Source organism: Pinus tabuliformis, chromosome 5_2 (assembly GCF_031772625.1).
Source record: "Pinus tabuliformis cultivar Carrire ecotype Pingquan chromosome 5_2, CPIR1, whole genome shotgun sequence".
NCBI lineage: Eukaryota > Viridiplantae > Streptophyta > Pinopsida > Pinales > Pinaceae > Pinus > Pinus tabuliformis.
In genome coordinates, this window is record NC_142306.1 from 340311323 (window position 1) to 340333127 (window position 21805).

At 34.9% G+C, this 21805-nt stretch overlaps 1 long non-coding RNA gene across 1 annotated transcript; it reads left to right on the forward strand.

Moving 5' to 3' along the window:
- The first annotated feature begins 10056 nt into the window (after positions 1-10056).
- Positions 10057-20756, forward strand: LOC149158889 (uncharacterized). Its single transcript, XR_016261687.1, has 3 exons — positions 10057-10142; positions 20296-20429; positions 20637-20756. It is a non-coding gene; the product is annotated as an uncharacterized LOC149158889 (long non-coding RNA).
- Positions 20757-21805: the final 1049 nt, after the last annotated feature.

The following is a 21805-nucleotide window of genomic DNA, read 5'->3' on the forward strand; positions in this document are numbered from 1 at the left end:
AAGTTTGGGTGATTTTAAACATTTTTTGTAGCGTCAGAACCTCATTTTAAAATTTATTTTAGAGATTTTTTTACATATTTAATAACACAATGATCTATCACTCATTGAGTAAAAGTATTGTATGAAAGAATACACATAGGAACTGGACATGGTTTCACCTTGTTGGAAACCCCTATAACCTTTATTGACACTCCTTCGAGTAATACTACATTAAACAATACCTATATAAAGAATCTCACTTCCACGTGTCTTTAGTTACATAGGAATTTTCCTATGTATACTTAAAACTAACTTTAGATAAGCTATTCAACTATCTTGTTGCTATATTACATTGAGAATAACACTCGAGGGGACTACTGTCTGGTACCTAAGTAGTCATATGGATAAGGGTATGATTGGGCCTTCTTAGATAAGGCCCTAAGATATTGGGATGAGTACTATTGTTGGACCTTGCATGTATATCATAGAGTTATAACACCTAACACTCCCTTGTACTTAGGACCAATAACTATTTCCCATGACTCCAAAGAAATATCCAAAATTTGTGTAATCAATTGAACCTCCTACAAGTTGCTCCCTGACTTATGAAGAAAATGAAGAGATAGAAAACCATCTATCCAAATTGGACAGTCAAATCAATAAATTGAATGATAGGTAAGCGAAAAAACTTGATTTTATTAATATTCAAACATAAATAGATGAAACATGGATGGAAAGTTGAAGCAATTGGAACGTAAGATGGATGAAAATAAGGAACATTTTGAAGGCTCCCTAAAATTTATCATACAATCCCTAGATAGGAGGATCCATAAAATTGATATGTGACCAAGGAGACTCATGAAAATAAAGGGAGTACTTAGGTTTAACAAATTTACAATAATAAGAATATTTTAGGGGGTTTTAACTAGAATAATGTAATTTCTTATGGATGGTTTCCAAAGGGAGAGAAATTTACCAAGGCTGAAATAAGAAGTTGGATGGAACATATGTCTTTACTTGGGTGAACCAAATAAAACAATATTTTGAATTACATAAATTATGGAGGATAAGAAAATAATTCACATAACAACTTTGAATTTTGAGATAAAAACCTATCATTAGGTAGTTAAGAGAAATCCCCATTCTTATAATTATAATTTGGGTTTTTTTACAAGGCACTTACAAGCATCATATGGGAAACTTTAAGAACAGGACTACGTCATTCAATTCACAAGAATCTATCAAGTAATACTAAATATTATAATTCATAATTTTGGGTATTACCACAGGATAGATGTCATTAGTGATGAACATTTGTTGGATGCTTACATGGGTTGATTAAAAGAATACATTAAACATGAGTCTTTCCTAAAACATCCTAAAAATAATATGGAAGCTATACAAATTGCTTTTCATTGGAACAATGTAGGAAGCAAAGATTGTTTGGGGTTCATAAAACAACCCTACCTAAACCTACTCAAATATCATAGAAATAAATGGAGGAAAGAAGAGAAAAAGGACTATGCTTAACTTATAACAACAAATGGGAAAAAGGGCGTCAATGTTAAGAAACAAAATCAGACACCCTAGAAAATAATGAAGAGGAAATGGGGGCATCTACACAAAGAAATGAGGAATAACTTGTCAACTTAAAATAATAGGAAATAGAGAATAAAATTGTGCACAACATTGATTTAGATAGGTGCGAAATATATGTTCATGCATTGGTAGGTTTGTTAGCACCTCAAACCATAAATATTGTAGGTTACATTAAGAAGCAAAAGGTCATAATGCTTATTGACTTTGGTGGTAACCATAACTTCATTGATAAAATATTAGTAGAGTTATTCCATTGTTTTGTACATCTGATAACAAATTTTCAAGAATTGGTTACTGATGGAGGGAGCATTGATTGTGTGTGAAATGCTAAAACTTTAAATTGAGTATGGAAGATTATAATTTAGAAATTTCAATGTATGCCATTCCCATTGGAGGTGTAGATGTTGTTCTAGGGATTCAATGGTTGAGAAAATTAGGTACACTTTTTGCAAACTATAATCAAATATTCATGAGATTTATATTGGAAGGAATTTAGTATAAATTCAAAGGGTTAAGATATAAACCATCTCAACTAATCATATCTCATAGAATGGAAAAGATCATAAAAAAGGAGAACAAGGGACTTGTGGTTAAACTTTATTCTGAATGCAAGTTAAGTCGGGATATGAAAATATTCTAGAGGAATTAAAATTCACCTTAGAGAAGTGTTAAGAAATGTAACTTGAGAAGGAGATTCTTGCATAGGTTACATGTGCACATGCATGAAGTAGTTCGAGACAACTTCTAGTGACCACTTGTAAAAGTGGGAAATAATAACATCTTGTAATATCACTTAAATAAATACAAATGAAAGTCATATTTCCTATATTTTTCTAGTCTTAGAAATCTAAATGAAATATTCTATACATTTTAGCATATTACTGAATTAGATTTGTTCTAATCTTACCCATACACCTCCTTGTTGAGATAAGGTGACTGCTATGATTAAGGATACTAGTTTCTAAGATATGAGAAATTATTGTCTAGGATTGAAGATATTAGTTTCTCTCTCAAAGAATAAATAGAACAATATGGGAGAAGTTGAAACAACATGAGAACACTTTAGAGAGGTGGAGAAAAAAAGAGGAAGGAGAGCATAGGTGAGAGGAGAAAGTGTGGATCCATTGTCGCAAAAAACAAGGGATAATCCATAAAACAACAACATTGAATAGTTATATAGTAGTAGTTTTTCCTTCTTTCTTCAGTAGAGCCTTAATTCTATTTCAATAGGTTATACTTCTTTGTTCAATAGTATTTTTGTTTATTATACAATTGTTAAGTTATAATTAACCATGGAGACACTTGGTAAACTTCGATAATTGGAATGATACATTGATTTAAAGAGGAAAAACATTGTGCATGTGTGCTATTCATTTAATACTTCCAATGTTCATTTTTCAGCTAAATGTGTGATTGTCGCATGTTCAAAAATATTTGATTTTGTGATTAAATAGGTTCATATATGATTTATTTAATTAAAAGAAACATAGGACAACAATCATCTAGGGCCTTCGGAAAACTTGACAAAAAACACTATATGGTCTTCCGAGAAATTCCTAAATGTCTACCTCCATTTAGAGATCATGAACATTAAATTGAACTAATACCCATAAATACTCCTTCTAATAAAAGGCCTTATAGATATCATCATCATGAAAAAGGGGAGATTGAGAAAATGGTATAAGACATGTTAGATTTAGGTATTATTTAACCCAGTGAGAGTTCATTTTGACCTCCAATAACAATGGTGAGAAAAAATGATAATCCTTGGAAGATGTGTCCTAATTATAGAGATATAAACAAAATAACAGTTAAGGATAAATTCCCTATCCCAAATATTGATGAGTTGTTAGATGAGCTTCTTGGAATGACTTATTTTACAAAGCTTGATCTTAAATCAGGATACAACCATATCATATTAAGAAAATAAGGCATCAATCAAATTTTAGAACACACAAAGGTGAATATGAGTGCTTGTTCATGCCTTTTGGTTTGACTAATGCTCCTTGTTTTTAAAGCCTTATGGACAGTATTTTTTGACTCCATTATAGAAAAATTTCATTGGTTTTTTTGACTCCATTATATCATTATATATATATATATATATATATATATATATATATATATATATATATATATATATATATAGATACATATATATATATATATATATATATATATATATGGGAATACCACATTAAACATGTTGATAAATTCCTACAAAATCTTGCAAAAAACTGTGTGGCAAAACATCCAAATATGATTTTGGGAAACAAGAAGTAGAGTAATTGGGTCATATTGTTTCAAAGGAAGGAGTTAAGATGGACTCTCCAAAGCTCCAAATTGTTACAAAATGCCTTATCCCTATGAAAAAGAGTCTTAGAAGATCTTTGGGACTACATAATGCTCTCAGAATTTTGTTAAGGATTTTGCATACATTGCAGGCCCACTCACATTTCTTTTGAAGAAAATTCATTTGTATGGAATAATGAGGCTACTTTGGAATTCTCTCATAAAGGAGGCTATGCCTTCTACACTACTATTGATAATACTTGATTTTGGTAAAGAATTCATAATAGAGCACGATGCATCAAGACAACAAATTGGAGTAGTAATCGGATAAGAAGGGACACCATTGGCTTTTGAAAGTAAGTAAATCAAATGAAAGTATTTGGTGAAATCTACATATGAAAAATAAATGGAAGTAATTTTATGTGAAATTAAAAAGTAACACCAATATCTCATTGGGAGGCACTTTAAATTCAAGAGAGACCATGATATCCTAAAGTAGTTTTTGGAGCAAATATTGTCATAAGAAGAACAATAGAATGGGTAGAAAAAATGCAAGGATTTATGTTTGAAATAATCTACAAAAGGGAAAGGACTATGTGGTAACAAATTCTCTTTCTAGAATAGAATAAGCCTTAAGTTTATTTTGGTGTGGATAGAAGCTTGTCACGAATGGAAAAATGAAAACATAATAAACACAAAATACAATGTTTACAGGAAGAGATGAACTATATTGAATAGTGGGAATTGAGAGGAGATATACTTTCATACAAGGGTATAATATTTTTATCCCCTCAATAAAAGTTGAAGCAACAAGTATTAAGGGAGCCTCATAAAATATTATTGAAAGGACAGGTAGGGTTCCTTAAAACATATTAAAGGATTAAATAAGATTTTTTTTTTAGAAGGAATGAATAAAGGTATTAAAAAATTGTATGAAAATGCTAGGTTTTCCAAAGAAATAAAGGAGAGATGGTAAAATATCTAGGATTACTTCAACCGTTACATGTATCTAATCAAATATGTGAAAATATATTAGTGGATTTCATTACAAGGTTACCAAAATCTGAAGATAAGGATGGCAATTTTATGGTCATTGATAGACTCACAAAATAGGCATTTTTTTGTAGAATTCAAAGTGCATATACAAAAAACCAAGTAGCAAAAGTGTTTAGAAATTCTATACAATTCATGGTTTTCTTAAAGTAATAGCAAGTGACAAAGATAAAAATTTCACAAGGAATTCTTTAGAAAGAATTACGGGAGATGAGTGGAACAACACTAGCTGTGCGTTAAACATAACATCCACAATATATGATTAAACATAGATAGTTAACAAATATTTAGGGGTTTATGTATGATGTTATTTGTTAGGAAAGTACTGTCAATGGGCGAAGTGACTTCCTCTGGAAGAATGGTGGTATAATACTACCTATCACACATACTAAAATGTCCCTATTTGAGGCCCTTTATGGAAATTAAGCTCCTAGTGTCTCATATTCTTTGCAAGATAAATGTAAAGTACAAGAAATAGAGATAGACAAAGAAGACGAAAGAAACTTTGACAAATATTAAGGAAATCTTTAAAATCACATAAAATAAGATGAATTAGCAATGAGATCAACACTGAAGTGAAATACAATTTGAGAAGGGTGATTGGGTATTTTTGAGATTGCAACCTTATAAACAATTTACAATCCAACAAAGGAAGAACTAGAAATTAACTCCAAAATTTTGTGGATGCTACATTATTTTTCATAGGATTGGACAAGTGGTGTATGAGTTAGATGTTCTTTCTACTCACATTCATAAGAATTTTCATGTGTCTTTCATTAAAAGGTGTTGGGACAACCTATTCCAATGCAAACAAAACTTCCATAATTAAATGAAGAAGGATAACTTATGCATGAACCATAAAAAATTATAGATCAATGTTCCTTATCTCTTTGGAATAAAACCATCATGGAATACCTAATCAAGTGGAAGTATATGCCTCTTGAAGAATATAAATGTGAAAATGAAAATTTTATGAAAAAACACCCTTAATTACAAGATTTAAGGGCATATAATTTTTTAAAAGAGGGGGACTATTGTAATTCCCTAATGAGAATTTATTATTAGTTTTATTTATTATATTAGTAGGTCAACTAGAACCTTTTGTTATAATTGTACCATTTGTCTCATATATATATATATATACGAACACAACAAGGAGACCTAGTATTAGGATCATCATATCTTGTCTTGTACATTGGATTAATTGTAAAAGGATGTTTCCACCTTGAAGTGAATTATATTCATTTAATTTTTATCATTTTCAAGGTGCTTGGATCATAACGACGACTTGGATCCTTTCCCAATTTTCCTCTTTCTCTACCAACTCTTGTTTCATATATGTCGTCCTTTATGTGAACCTATCCTCTTGCTAGCTATCCATTTGGATGACCCGCTTTTTGAAGTGTGCAAGCTACATTATATGATTGTCTCAATTTATCATGACTATAGTGAGGAAGACTTGGCATTATCCAAACTTATTCTTTAACAATGACAATAGTTTGGTAGATGTCTCAAGGTTCTTATGCCTCTTTTCCATCCTTATGTTGACCACTTTGACCCACTCCTTCAAGTGCTAGTCCTCTTCTCAAATATGAGCATTATTGGTCCTTAGCTCTTCCAACCTTTCTCTATTTGTTTAACCTATGCTAAGGTATGAAATGTTATCTTCAAAATTTTGGTTTTTCTGTCATGGTCAAGGATGCAAACACTTTGATACCTTATGACTCATAAATGAGGGACTTATAACAGACTCTCTTCACCAACATTAATCCTTTCACAATTTACTTTCTATTCTACACCTTTGTCTTAGACAAAGTGCTCTATCCTAAGAAAGGTCACTAGGTCTTTGTCCTCTATGTATCCAAGGATATCTCTTCCCCTCTTGGATACAAGGCTTGTTCTCTGTGCAACATTTGCAATCACATTTTTCTTCAATGCAATGTAACCTTGCACACATCGAGCTAACTTGCAACTTCCTTATAACTTATTCTCTAGCAAGCATGTAGGGATGCTTATTGATCAATCAACCTGATCTAGCGTGCTTAGAGTGATAGTAAAACTTGAGAGACATGAAATTTAGACATGTACACTTTGGGTAATCTTCTTACAGATTAATGGTGAAATTAGGATGATGGTGGTAGTTGTAGGGATCTATGAAAACTATAAAGGAATTCTCTCTTTGCCACTTACTAAAATATTCTAGCTTATTTACAATAACAATGTTATGAATAAATTACACATGACTAAGTGCACTTTCTTATAATGAAATACCCTCTTATAAAAGATACTAATATTCTGCATGATGGATCTTCACCAACGCCATCACAAGCATTTTAAACCCCATATCTTATACTATCCACTCCCATATTGCAAAGACATACCTCTCCTATGAATTGGTTGCACGTCCATTGATTTCTAGCCAAACAAGTGCCCACATTAGTGACCACTCCAATCTAGTTTAGGGAAGATGGATTATATGGAAGTCAACCTAACTTTTACAATCAACCAAGCAACAAGTAAGTCGGTTAGGGGAGATTCAGTTAGCCAAAAAAGGAAGAAAATCAACCAACAAAGAGTCAAGTTGGCCAAGAAAGGAATGAGCCGATTATCTGAGTAGGGTCACCCAACAAAGTGATGAATTGAATAGCAATAGGGAAATCCAATCAACCAGCTATGGGGTTTGACTAAGCAAATAGTAGGTTGGCTAGGCATTCTAGTCACTAGCTAAGGAAATCAACCAAGGGATTGATAAAGTTGACTAAGGAATGAATCAACCGACTATAAACTATGTCAACCAACCTAGGTATGAATTGATCTAGGGAATTAGGGGTGGCCCACACAACGCATATATGACATATATAACTGCCATACATCTGCATGGGTGAGAGGAAACAATAAGGAAGGTAAGAAAATTGCTTTAGGCGGTGACATTATAGTATAGTGAGGGAAAAATTCACCTCAACAATTAAGAAATTGAAAAGCAATTACAAAATTGCATATGTACGTAGATTAAATTACTAATTTAACTAAATGGACTAGGATTGGAATGGGTTGTTGAAGACTAGTTATGGATTTAGTTGATAAGTGATGAAATTAAATTCACTAGGAAAATGACAATATCCAAGCATAGGAGTAAGAAAATGACTTAGGTATGCGGACGACTTCTAAACAGAGAGATAAATCCTAATTGCTAAATACAAGGCCCGAGAATGAAAACTAGAGCAACATATACATTATAATAGCCATTGATCTTAGGTTTTGACGGGAATTGGATAATCAACATTCTAATGTTTTTGTTGTTCTTGATTTCTACTAGAATACAATTAGAGGTAACAATTTAAACAAGAACTGAACAAGTACACATATTAATAAACCATAATGAATTAGCTCTAATATTTGCATTCATATGAATGAATTCCAGGATGATAAACATAACAATCAATGACAATGAACATAGATTTTACCCTACAAACCCAAATTAGAAAACCAACTTCAAATGAGGCTCAATTTCTTCATTTCAACAATCTCTGGTTCAAAGCTTTCATTACTCTCTTGGCAAAAAAAACCCTTGAAAATGATGGTGTTCAATTTCTTCATTTCAACAATCTTTGGTTCAAAGCTTTCATTGCTCTCTTGGAAAAAAAAAGCACTTGCAAATGATGTTAGAGGAAAGGGAAGACCAACAACCATGATTTTTAATTTCATATCCATCCAACTTTCTCTCATGTTTTTTTCCCTCTTTTATTTTTATTTATGTTATTCAATTTGCATTGATTTTACCACATTTGCTTAGTGTTCATTAATTTTAATCACTTAAGTCTTACACCCAGGTTGGTTTAGATACATTTAAAATCAATAAAATAACTCAATTATGATCGCAAAGAGGCAGATTTAAAATATAGCTAGGAGATTAGGGTTTTAGTTATGGTGGTTTCTTGTTGGCTTATAATGGCAACCCTTTTGGTACTGTCTTCTCTCATGAGGGGCTTCTTTGTATCTTTGTAATGTGCAAGTTCAAGTTCCACTCGACCTCACTTTCAACGTTTTGTCTCCTCTAAAACTCTAAATTTAGTCATGAAATTTCATTGGTCTTTGTGGGGATAAGCTTTACCATTATCCCAATTTTATTTTGAGTTTTTATAAAATATGTTTGGCTTTTCAATTGGCCATCGCCAACATACATTGTTATAAGCTTTATATATATTCCTTGCTAAATCTAAGTCTCCTTTTGGATGTGCAGGTTTTCCTATGAAAGATATTAAAAAAACACTCTCACGTTTTTCGCCATATGTTCTCCACTGACTAATCGTATCTACGTGTTGAACTATATTTTCTGCATTCACCACCTGGAAGCGTGCTGTGGCATAGTGAGTCGTTCCCCTGTCTCAGTCGTTCATGTCGAACACTAGTCCCTTGTTCCTCTGCTGCGCCACACTCGTCGATATAAAGAAAACTGTGGTCGTCCTTCCCATTACACGCGTGCAGCCCATTTTAACAGCTTAGGGCCTCGTGTTATGCAATTCTTTTATTTTATTAAATTAGCAATGATATTTTTGTTCGAGGCGCCCTCTCCTCTACGTTGTATGCTCTGCTGCGTAGGCCCTCGTATTTGTGCTCAGAAAGCTTGCAGGATGGAGCATGTCCATACCGTTCAGCTCGGTCACAGGTTCGAAATTTACGAGTCCTGATACCGATGACTTCCTCCACATTTTACACCGCACGATCTGGATGGGGGTGGTGTAGTCATTTTCCTTGGAAGGTTTCTGACATTCGACGCAACTTATCCTCTGGTTTTCCATCTTTTGGTGGACGCTTCTTCTGATATTTAAGCTTTTTGCACATCCAGAAGCCGTAATTTCAACTAGAACTTTGAAGGATTTTATTATACATTTTTCTTTTCATAATTTTTAACTGTTTCTGTAAATGCAGATGCGTATTCTTGTAATTTCACCGGAGATTGTTGCCTTAATTTAACTTTGATTTAATTAACCGATAATTAACGTAGAAAGTTTTTTGTACCGCAGTTCATTTGAAATAAATAGTAACAAGTAGTTGAAATTCATTTTAGTAAGTGGTAACAAATAGTTACAGTGGGCATAGGCTAAAGGGCTAACGATCTGGTTCTTTGTGGGCAGCGCTGTCCTGTTACTCTGTTGACTAAACTCTGCTGGCCGGGCAAACTTTACTGGCAGCGGTATCTGTTATTAACTTCCACCCAGGTAAATATATAAAAATAGTGTGGTATAAATAATGTCGTATTCAGTGAACAGGATGAAAAAAGGCTCACTAGCATTCATACATAATATAAGTTACTGCATGAACAATCGTCCCTTGCATTCATTTTGGACTGACCTCCAGTTGATCTGAAATTCAGGGGCAGGGGCTCTTGTCCAACTGGTGAAATGAATGCAGGGGTGAATCCCCTTGTCCAACTGGTGAAATGAATGCAAGGGTGAATGAAAGGGCGGTTGAAAAACCACCATTCCACAGGTTCTCCAGTTACTGTTACTTGTTGTCAATTGTCTACTCTCCTTCCTCCGCCGGAGTAGGAGGGTGTTACTTGTATTTCAACCACCATTCCACAGGTTGTCCAGTTACTGTTACTTGTAGGTTGTCAATTGTCTACTCTCCCTCCTTCGCCGGAGTAGGAGGGTGGTACTTGTATTTCAAGTTTCAACCACCATTCCACAGGTTGTCCAGTTACTGTTACTTGTAAGTTGTCAATTGTCTACTCTCCCTCCTCCGCCGGAGTATGGAGGGTGTTAGTTGTAGGTTACTGTTACTTGTAGGCTGTTCATTGGAGGTTGTCCAGTTGCCTTGAGGAGCAGGAATTGTGCTCCTAGAGACCCTTTTGAAAATACAATACAATTATTAATGGCTAATGCACTAACCCAATCAAGACCCTACCTCATTCACTTTTCAGTGATTTTTCTGGCTATATGCGTGGTTCAATCCGAACAATATTACTTTCACCACCACTGTTTCAGCTTGAACATGACTATGCGAGCCATAGAGTCCACCTCCGGAGGAGGAGGGAGTAGGAAGGTGTTACTTGTAGGTTTTCTAGTTGTCCTCTCGTGTTACTTGTAGGTTGTCTAGTTGTCCTCTCGACTAGTAGTAGGGCGTCCTCTGGAGCAATAATAGGGTGTCCTCTCGATTAGGAGTATAGCAAGGTGAAAGCAACGAGTATAGTAAGGCGAAAGCAATGGAGTAGTAGGGTGAATGTAAGGGAGGGTGAATGCAAGGGTTTGAAAAGGCGAATATTAATGGCTATGCACTTAAGTTAATCAAGACCCCACCCCATCCACTTTTTAGTTATTTTTCTGATTATATGCGTGTTTCAACCCAAACAATATTACTTGAATCAGCATCAGTGTTTTGACTGAACATGACCATACACTGAATTTTTAACAACGCCAATGCACTAAGTTAATCAATACCCCACCCCATCCATTTTTAGTTATTTTTCTGACCATATGCGTGGTTCAATCCAAACGACTTTTTAGTTATTCAACCAATGTTTGGTCAATCCAAACAATATTATTGGAATATTGTTTTGGTTCAATCCAAACAAACAATATATTATTGGAATATTATTTGAATCATTATTAGTGTTTCAATTTGAATCATCATCAGTGTTTCAACTTGAACTTGTATGAATCAATGTTTCAATTTGAATCATCATCAGTGTTTCAACTTGAACTTGTATCAACTTGAACTTGTATGAAATTTTTAACAACTAGTCACTTAGCCAATCATTCTCACTCTCCATATCGGAGAGAGGAGACACGAGACACATATCGGAGAGAGGAGACATGAGACACATAAACAAAGAACTCACAACTTGCTTCCATTCATCAATTAAATAGGTATTTATACAGGATGAAGAAACTTTTGGAGATCGATTGGGGCAATAGCTTCTTCAGAAGCTTTCCCCATTGTCAATGATTTCTAGAACCAACATTATAACCGACACGAGACACATATCGGAGAGAGGAGACATGAGACACATAAACAAAGAACTCACAACTTGCTTCCATTCATCAATTAAATAGGTATTTATACAGGATGAAGAAACTTTTGGAGATCGATTGGGGCAATAGCTTCTTCAGAAGCTTTCCCCATTGTCAATGATTTCTAGAACCAACATTATAACCTCTGTTGAATTTTGACTGCTGTAATAAAGGTGGTAGTTGGAATTAGTTCTAGTTTCTTCCAACACTCCCCCTTAATTCCAACTATATAACAAACATACCCTTAATACAATAAACAAGACACTATACTCTTAATTGTCATGCCTGTTGGTTTAAGTCTCAGCTAGGCTTACAACATAATTTGGATTTTCTACAATGCACAACTTACTTTTACACATTTCAAATTTAGCCTTTCCAAGAGGCTTGGTGAATATGTCAGCCACATTTTCATTTGTATTACAATATGATAGGTCAATTTCTTTTGATTGCAATTTTTCTCTTACAAAATGATGTTGTGTTTCAATGTGTTTTGTCCTTGCATGATATATAAGATTGTTTGCCAATTTGATAGTGCTTTGATTGTCACATCTGATTACTGTAGGTGTTTATTGTGTTTCTCCAACATCTTCAAGTATCCTCCTAAGCCATATTGTTTCACAGGTAGCACTGCATAATGCTTTATACTCAGCTTCAGTGGATGACAATGAAACAGTTGGTTGTTTCTTACTGCTCCATGATAATGGTCCTGAACCAATATTGAACACGTATTCAGTAGTAGATTTCCTATCATCTAGATTTCCTGCCCAGTCGGAATCAGAATAACCTGCCAATTCAACATCAAATTCATCAGTATACATAATACCAAAATTAAGTGTTCCTTGCAGATATCGAAGGACTTTCTTTGCTGCTTTCCAATGGCTTTCACAAGGCTTAGCCATGAACTGACTAAGTATGCTGATAGAATATGCTATATCTGCCCTGGTAGTGGTGAGATAGTTCAGACTTCCCACCAGTTGACGGTACATAGTTCCATTCACCTCTTTGGTTCCATCAACATTGCACAATTTGACATTCTGTTCTAAAGGAGTAGATGTTGCTTTGCATTTAATCATATTGAATCTTTTAAGGATTTCCCTTGTATATTTGCTTTGTGTGATTAGTGTCTTACCAGGTTCCCTCCAAACTTCAAGACCTAAACAATAATGCAATTCACCAAGATCCTTCATCTCAAATACATGTGACAAATGATTTTTAATTTCTTCAATCAACTTGCATGCATTTCCTCTTATGATAAGATCATCAACATATACAGATATTAAAGCAACATTCTTGCCTTCATCTTCCTTGATGTATAAGTTAGGATCAATTTTGCTTTTCATAAAACCTTTCTCATAAAAGAAAGAATCAATTTTCACATACCATGATCTTGGTGCTTGTTTCAAGCCATATAAAGCTTTCTTTAACCTGCAAACCAGATGCTCCTGTCCCTGTTTTACAAACCCTTCAGGCTGTACTAAATAAACTTCTTCTTTTAACTCACCATTCAAAAATGCAGATTTGACATCTAACTGATGCATTTTCCAATTATATTTTGTAGCTAATGCAATCATGATTCTAATTGTGTTCAACTTAGCTATAGGTGCAAAAGTATCTTCATAATCAATTCCCTCCTTTTGTGAATATCCTTTTGCAACCAATCTAGCTTTATGTTTATCAATACTTCCATCAGCATTAAATTTAGATTTATAAAGCCATTTGCATCCTATGGGAACTTTGTTTTTAGGCAATTCTGTTAATTCCCATGTGTCATTCTTCATTATAGAGTTATATTCTTCATTCATTGCATCTCTCCATTCTTCATATTCTTTAGCTTCTTCATAGCTTGAAGGTTCTACAACATTCATAACAAGAGACATTAATGCATAATCTTTATACCTTACAGGTACCTGACTTTGACGTGATGACCTTCTTGGAGTTTTACTATTTCCATCTTTCTTTTGGCTTTGCAGAGTCTCCTCTCCTCTCTTTGGAGTGTCATCACTGCTTGATGCTACTTGCTCTTGAACTTGTACCTGTTCTTGTGCTTGTTCCTGTTCTTGTTCAACACTGGGATCTAATTTGTCATAATCATCAATATCATGCCACACACTAGTATTATTTATTTTATCACCTTCATTTGCATTCTCATGAAACACCACATCCTTACTTGCAAGCAATCTATGAGTACTGGGATCAAACAACTTGTATGCTTTCTGATTATCACAATAACCAATAAATATGCACTTAATTGACTTTGCATCAAGTTTTCTTCTTTCATCTTTTGGAATATGAGCAAATGCCTTGCAACCAAAAACTCTTAAATGACTCACTTTTGGTTTGTACCCATAAAATGCTTCAAAAGGTGTTTTAAGCTCTAAACTTTTGGTTGGGCTCCTATTTTTGAAATAAACAGCAATATTAATGGCTTCATCCCAAAAAACATTAGAGATATTTTTACCTTGAAACATATTACGTGCACATTCAACTAGTGTTCTGTTTTTCCTCTCAGCAACTCCATTTTGCTGAGGTGTATGTGGCACTGTAAATTGTTGCAGAATCCCATTGCTTTTACAATATTGATTAAATTCTCTTGATTTGAATTCTCCCCCTTGATCAGATCTCAAAATTTTGATGTAATTACCAGTTTGTTTTTCTACCATACTCTTAAATTCTTTAAAATACTCAAAAACATCACTCTTCTTTCTTATGAAATAAACCCATGTATACCTAGATCTATCATCCACAAAAATAAGAAAATACCATGCTCCACCAATAGATCTAGTTTGCATAGGTCCACATACATCAGTATGAATTAATTCAAGTATTTCCCTTTGCCTTTTTTCTTTATGTATAGGAAATTCCTCCCTATGTTGCTTGCCAAGTACACATTCTTCACATTCAACTCCCCACTCGATCTCCAGAAGTTTCTTCATCCTATATAAATACCTGTTTAATCGATGAATGGAAGCAAGTTGTGAGTTCAATGTTTATGTGTCTCCTCTCTCTGATATGGTATCAGAGAGAGGAGACACATAAACACATAACTCACAACTTGCTTGCGTTCATCGATTAAACAGGTATTTTATACAGGATGAAGAAACTTCTGGAGATCGATTGGGGCAATAGCTTCTTCAGGAAGATTTCCCCATTGTCAATGATTTCTAGAACCAACATTAAAACCTTTGTTGAATTTTCACTGCTGTAATAAAGGTGGTAGTTGGAATTACTTCTAGTTCTTTCCAATAAGCCAATCATTGGGTGATGGGCTTGAATCACCATCATTGTTTCACTGTTTCAACTTGAACATGACCATACATTGAAATTTTTATATTTTTAACAACCAGTCACTAAGCCAATCATTGGGTGATGGGCTTAACGCATGGTGTATACCATACACTGAAATTTTTAACAACCAGTCACTAAGTTAATTTTTAACAACCAGTCATTGAGTCAATCATTGGGGGATGGGCTTAATGGGCTTAATGCATGGTGTGGACACTGAAAATTTTAACAACCAGTGACTAAGTCAATAATTAAGTGATACCATACATTGAAATTTTTAACTAATCACTAAACCAATCATTGGATAATAGGCTTAATGCATGGTGTGTATGGGCATTCCTTTTTCCAATATCTCTATGGTTCAAACTCAAACATCCAAATTGTTAAGAATTGCCGTTGCTATTACCTCATCGGTAAAAATAAAACATCCAAATTGTTAAGAATTGCCATTGCTATTACCTCATCTGTAAAAATAAAATAAATAAAATAATCCAGGTAAGCAGGTTGTTAAGTATTTCCATTGCTACACAAATAATCCGTACCCAGAAATTACGCTACTAGCTTGTACAGATTAGACTTATATTGGATCGAAAAAATTCTACTGTCAGACTTATATTGGATCGAAAAAATTCTACTGTCAGACCTTTCTGTTTATATGGAATCGGATCAGTATAGTTCATATTCGCTCAATAAGAATAGATTTATGCGGTGCGTTTACCACAGTATAAAAGTCACAAATTGTTTTGAACTTTCTTTAACCATTTTATATATATATATCCATTGATCAGTATAGTTCATATTCGAGGAATAAGAATAGATTTACAACTTGTTTTGAACTTTGTTCAATCATTTTATATATATAGTAAATAAAAAAACCATTGATCAGTATAGTTCATATTCGCTCAATAAGAATAGGTTTATGCAGTAATGTGTTTACCACCGTATAAAAGTCACAACTTGTTTTGAACTTTCTTCGATCATTATTTATATATAGTAAATAAAAAACCATTTTTTTAAATATAAACTTAAAATTTACATTACATAAATAATGTCGACACCTGCTTATCAATAGGTAGGTCGAAGTCATTTAGTGACTTGACTGAGGTCATTTTCAACCAACTACATTTTTGCTGATAGGTGGACGTCGTCTTGTCACCGCCTGAGCATTAACCAGCCTTGGAGCCTACCCGCCTGCTCATTAACGATGACCGGTCATGGAGCGTATCTGCTTGCCTGAGCGTATCTGCTTGCCTGAGTCTGAGAGTTTGAACAATGAAGATATCAGAGCGAAGGTAATGTATGTCTATACACATTATGCATTGAGCCGATTATCCAATAATTGACTTAGTAACAGGTAGTTAAGAACTATCTGCCATAAAGACATACAATTTACCAGAATCCATCACCCAATGATTGGCCTGGTGAATAATGAATCCATCGCCCAATCATTTTATATATATAGTAAATGAAAAGCCATTTTTAAAATATAAACTTAAAATTTACATTACATAAATAATATCGACCCCTGCTTATCAATAGGTAGGTCGAAGTCATTTAGTGACTTGACTGGGGTCATTTTCAACTTCATTTTTATTGATAGGTGGACGTGCGCCTGAGCATTAACTAGCCTATCTAGCCTATCTTGTCCGTCTTGAGTCTGAACAATGGAGCTGGTCTAAGTCTGAACAATGGACATATAAGAGGGAAGGTAATGTATGCCCACACACCATGTACTAAGCCTACCACCCAATGATTGGTTTAGTGACGGGTTGTTAAGAATTATCAGTCATATACAACAAGGACATACAATTTGTCAAAGTCCATCACTCAATCATCAGCTTAATGAATAGTTGTTAAAAATTGCCAACCATACACGACAAAAACATATAATCTACCAAATATACTAGATATAGTGTCGATTAATTCAACTTAAACTGATTTGTCCCTTCCATCAAAGAGATATGTGAAATAGTCAAAATAGCCAAGTAGAGATATGTGGAATAGTCAAAATAGCCAAGTGGAAGGTACAAACCAGGAAAGTGGATGGGGTCTTATATGATCATACACAACTATATAGTATCTATTAATTCAACTTAAACTAGTTTGTACCTTCTCATATAGTATCCATTAATTCAACTTAAACACGACAAAGACATACAATCTACCAAATATGCTAGATATAGTGTCCATTAATTCAACTTAAATTGATTTGTACCTTCCATCACAGAGATATGTGAAATAGTCAAAATAGCCAAGTGGAAGGTACAAACCAGGAAAGTGGATGGGGTCTTATATGGTCATACATAGCTATATAGTATCCATTAATTCAACTTAAACTGGTTTGTACCTTCTTATATAGTATCCATTAATTCAACTTAAACTGCTTTGTACCTTCCATAAGAGAGATATGCGAAATATGTTGGCGAGCCTTATTTCCACCCCTATAGGAAATTTAATGCCCGACCCTTACAATACTTGCCAATGGTTCAACTCTCAAAACTCTCCGGCAGTAGCATCTTTGACGTCATCTGGCCGCCATTGAGCCGATACATCCATCCAGCATCCTTGACGTCACCTGGCAGCCTTTGAGCCCATACATCCATCTATTGATATCGACGGCCTCTATATACATTACATAGCCCATACATCATACATTGGCATTACCTCGCATTCAATTCACATGCCCCCAACAAAATATCTCATGATCCTGGACACCTGGATCCGGCTCTGAAGACGAGGTTCATTCAGTCATTTTTCTCCTGGGGTTAAGCCCTCTGCAACCTGCATGTTTGGTTTCCATGGCGTAGGAGGGTTTTGTTCACGGGAGGTTGTCTCGTTTGCAGGTTTCCATGGCCCTCCTACGCCATGGAAACCAAACGAGACAACCTCCGCAGGTTTCCATGGCCCTCCTATGCCATGGAAACCAAACGAGACAACCTCCTGTGAATGAAACCCTCTTACGCCAAGGAAACCAAACATGTAGGTTGCAGAGGGCTTAACCCCAGGGGAAAAATGACTGAATGAACCTCGTCTTCGGAGCCAGATCCAGGTGTCTAGGATCAAGAGATATTTTGTTGGGGGCATGTGAATTGAATGCAAGGTAACGCCAATGTATGATGTATGGGCTATGTAATGTATATGGAGGCCGCCGATATCAATGGGTGGATATATGGGCTCAAAGGCTGCCAGATGACGGCAAGGATGCTGGATGGATGTATCGGCTCAAAGGCAGCCAGATGACGTCAAAGATGCTACTGTCCGAGAGTTTCGAGAGTTGAACCGTCGGTAGGTACTATAAGGGCCGGGCATTAAATTTCCTATAAGGGTGGAAATAAGGCTCGCCAAATATGTTGGGCAATGGAACATAAAGTCAAGTGTAAATAGTCAAAATAGCCAAGTGGAACATACAAACCAGGAAAGTGGATGGGGTCTTATATGGTCATACACAACTATATAGTATCTATTAATTCAACTTAAACTGGTTTGTACCTTTCATAAGAGAGATATGCGAAATATGTTGGACAATGGAACATAAAACCAAGTGGAAGGTACAAACCATAAACTGGTTTGTACCTTCTTATATAGTATCCATTAATTCAACTTAAACTGGTTTGTACCTTTCATAAGAGAGATATGGGAAATATGCTGGACAATGGAACATAAAGCCAAGTGGAAGGTACAAACCAGGAAAGTGGATGGGATCTTATATGGTCATACACAACTATATAGTATCCATTAATTCAACTTAAACTGGTTTGTACCTTCCATAAGAGAAAGACAAATATTAACAACAAGTCACTAAGGTAATGATTGCCTAGTGACTGACTATGCCCATCATACATGCATGTATGCTACTCTCCAAAGATCCGGCAACGACCATGAGCTTTCTGGGAAGCAACATACATTGATGATTGATGTAACTGCGACTCTGTCAGGTACAATTCAACGGCTCCATTGTAGCTCTATTAATGACATCCATTTATTCGAGAGCGAACTAAATCATATTTTGGCAGAAACTTAACTGTGAATTTGGAGCAACAACCTCCGGTTAAATGAAGAGAAAGGTTTCCAGAGCAACCTCCAGGGACAGGAATGAAATCGAAAAGTTTGGTGTCCACTTTCTTGATCTCGAACGAATTCTCCTTCTCCACCTGAACAATTCGGGAATTCTCTCTCCACCACACAGGGGAACAATATGCAGACAAGCGACCATCATAGTTAAGTTGGTGGTTCATTTAAGATTTTCCTTAAAGCAGCATGTTAGGAGCTCGAATAAAGGTACCCTCGAATAAATGGATGCCATTAATAGAGCTGCAGTGGAGCCGTCGAATTGTACCAGGAAGACTCGCAGTTACGTCAATTATCACTGTATGTTGCTTCCCCAAAAACTCATGGTCATCGCCGGATCTTTTGAAAGTAGCATACATGCATGTATGATGGGCATAGTTAGTCACTAGGCAATCATTGCCTTAGTGACTTGTTGTTAATATTTGCCATAAGAGAAATATGAAATTATGCAAAATATGTTGGACAATGGAACTTAGAGTCAAGTGAAAGGTAAGGTACCAAAGTGGATGGGGTCTTATATGGTGATACAAAGCTATAGCAATTGATGGCTTAGTTCATGGCCGTTAATTTTGGCCTTTAAGAGGTTGGCCGGTAAGAGGTTTACTTTAAGAGGTTGGTAAGGTTGATATAGAAAGTTGGTAATAAATTGTCTTAATAGTAGGTAGCTGGGAGGAAGTGTGTAGCATGGAATAAGTGGAGTATCATAGAGTAGTAAAGGGTAAAGCAAATTGTTAGTCCGTTAGCCTATAGCTTATAATGTTGTTACCATATTACTCTGCTGTTTTTATCACTACTGTTCTTTACCATGTTAACCTTTGGCAGTGCGTTTGGAAAATGTGCTATCAAAATCCACTTTAACAAAATAATGGTGCCACAAGACATGTGCAACAAAATAAAGGTGCCACAAGACATTACATGGTGAATAATGTTTATTGCTACTGTTACTGTTACTATTTATATATTTATATGGTTAACGTTTATTGTTAATGTTTATTTTGTGTCCAAGTAGGTACTCTAACATGAAAGTGTGCAACTTTCTTCCCTACTGAATAGATACACGAGCCAGGAATCGGGAAGAGAGCAGATACGCTTTTTCATTCTGCTGCACTTCATTTCAGCTATATGATATCCATGGGTGACGAGGTACTTAAGATCTTTTCCTTTTCTCACATCAGAGTTTTTGATAGCGACAACTTGAGCTTTATTTTCCCCATTTAATGGGTGGAGTGAAAACTTTCATGTGGGGATTACATATGAATGTTGTTTAATTGTGAGCCTCTGATGAAATACATTATACACAGTTTTCTCTTTCAATTAATCTCTTCCAAATGTGGTATTATTGTTCGACAGGTATTACATTCGGGTCGATCGGTCCGTGGGATGGAGGGCTTGCGAAACTGTTCGAACATCCACATGCTGCACAAAAATTAATTTAATCATAGAGATGGACGTGGAACGAGGCACCATTGAAAGGTTAGCAATCTTTGAAGTTTAATAAAAGAAAAATTTGAAATGTAAGTGTTTATTCCTTTTTATGCTCTCTCATCCACCCAAATTGGGATTATATATAAGACACGCAAATATATTCTCTAAAGTTTTGTCACTAGGTTTGTACTAGTATTTGCAAACACTATTTAGTTGCATCAATGCGCTCATAGCCGAAGCACTAAATGCTATAGTGCACATGAAAGTTAGAATATATTAACAATGTGACCTAAGGAAGCAAGCAATTAAAGGTCTATCAAGAATAGTGCATTGATATTGTCTACTCATGGTGCAATCATTAATGAACAAAGTTTGCTCGTCGTATACTGGGCACAACCTATTTCACAACTATGAGTCTACCCATATATTGTGCAACATATTGTACTGGCACAACCCTAAAATACACTATTTAGATTTGCAGATTGAAAGTCATCTTGCACAACATAAACACAAGTGGTTTTCAAATTGCCATATTGTTATAGTGTGCTTTAGGGGTACATCAATATTGTATGTTGCATAGAGGGGTATAACTAGATCTACAATTGTGAAAAGGGTGCTCCTTAACTAGATTTATAGTTGTGAAAAGGAGTGCACCTTACATATATAGTTAAAAGATTTTAACTAGAATGTGACTTTAACACGTCTACAATGGTCTAATGGTTACAGACAACCTCTATGGTGCATAGACGTTGGCATCACATTTCATAGTTAAGCGTTCTTTTAAAAATTTTAAACACTATAAGCGAATTATAAACATCAAATCAGACTAACAAGACTGATTAGAACTTTTTTGATGTCTCGTCATTAATAAATTTTATTAAATTTGTACACAACATCGTTAGGGATAAGAGCAATGTGTGAGTAGCATGCAAATTGAGATTTATTCAATACTCTAAGATAAGTTAGAGTTCCCACAAGGATGTGGAAGTTTGGCTATATAAAATGTAGTACTCTAATTAAGGTGGGGAAGCCAAGTGCATTGGTCTAGGCTAAGTTCCATACTTGCATGAGGGTTTGATAAGGAGTTGGAGTTC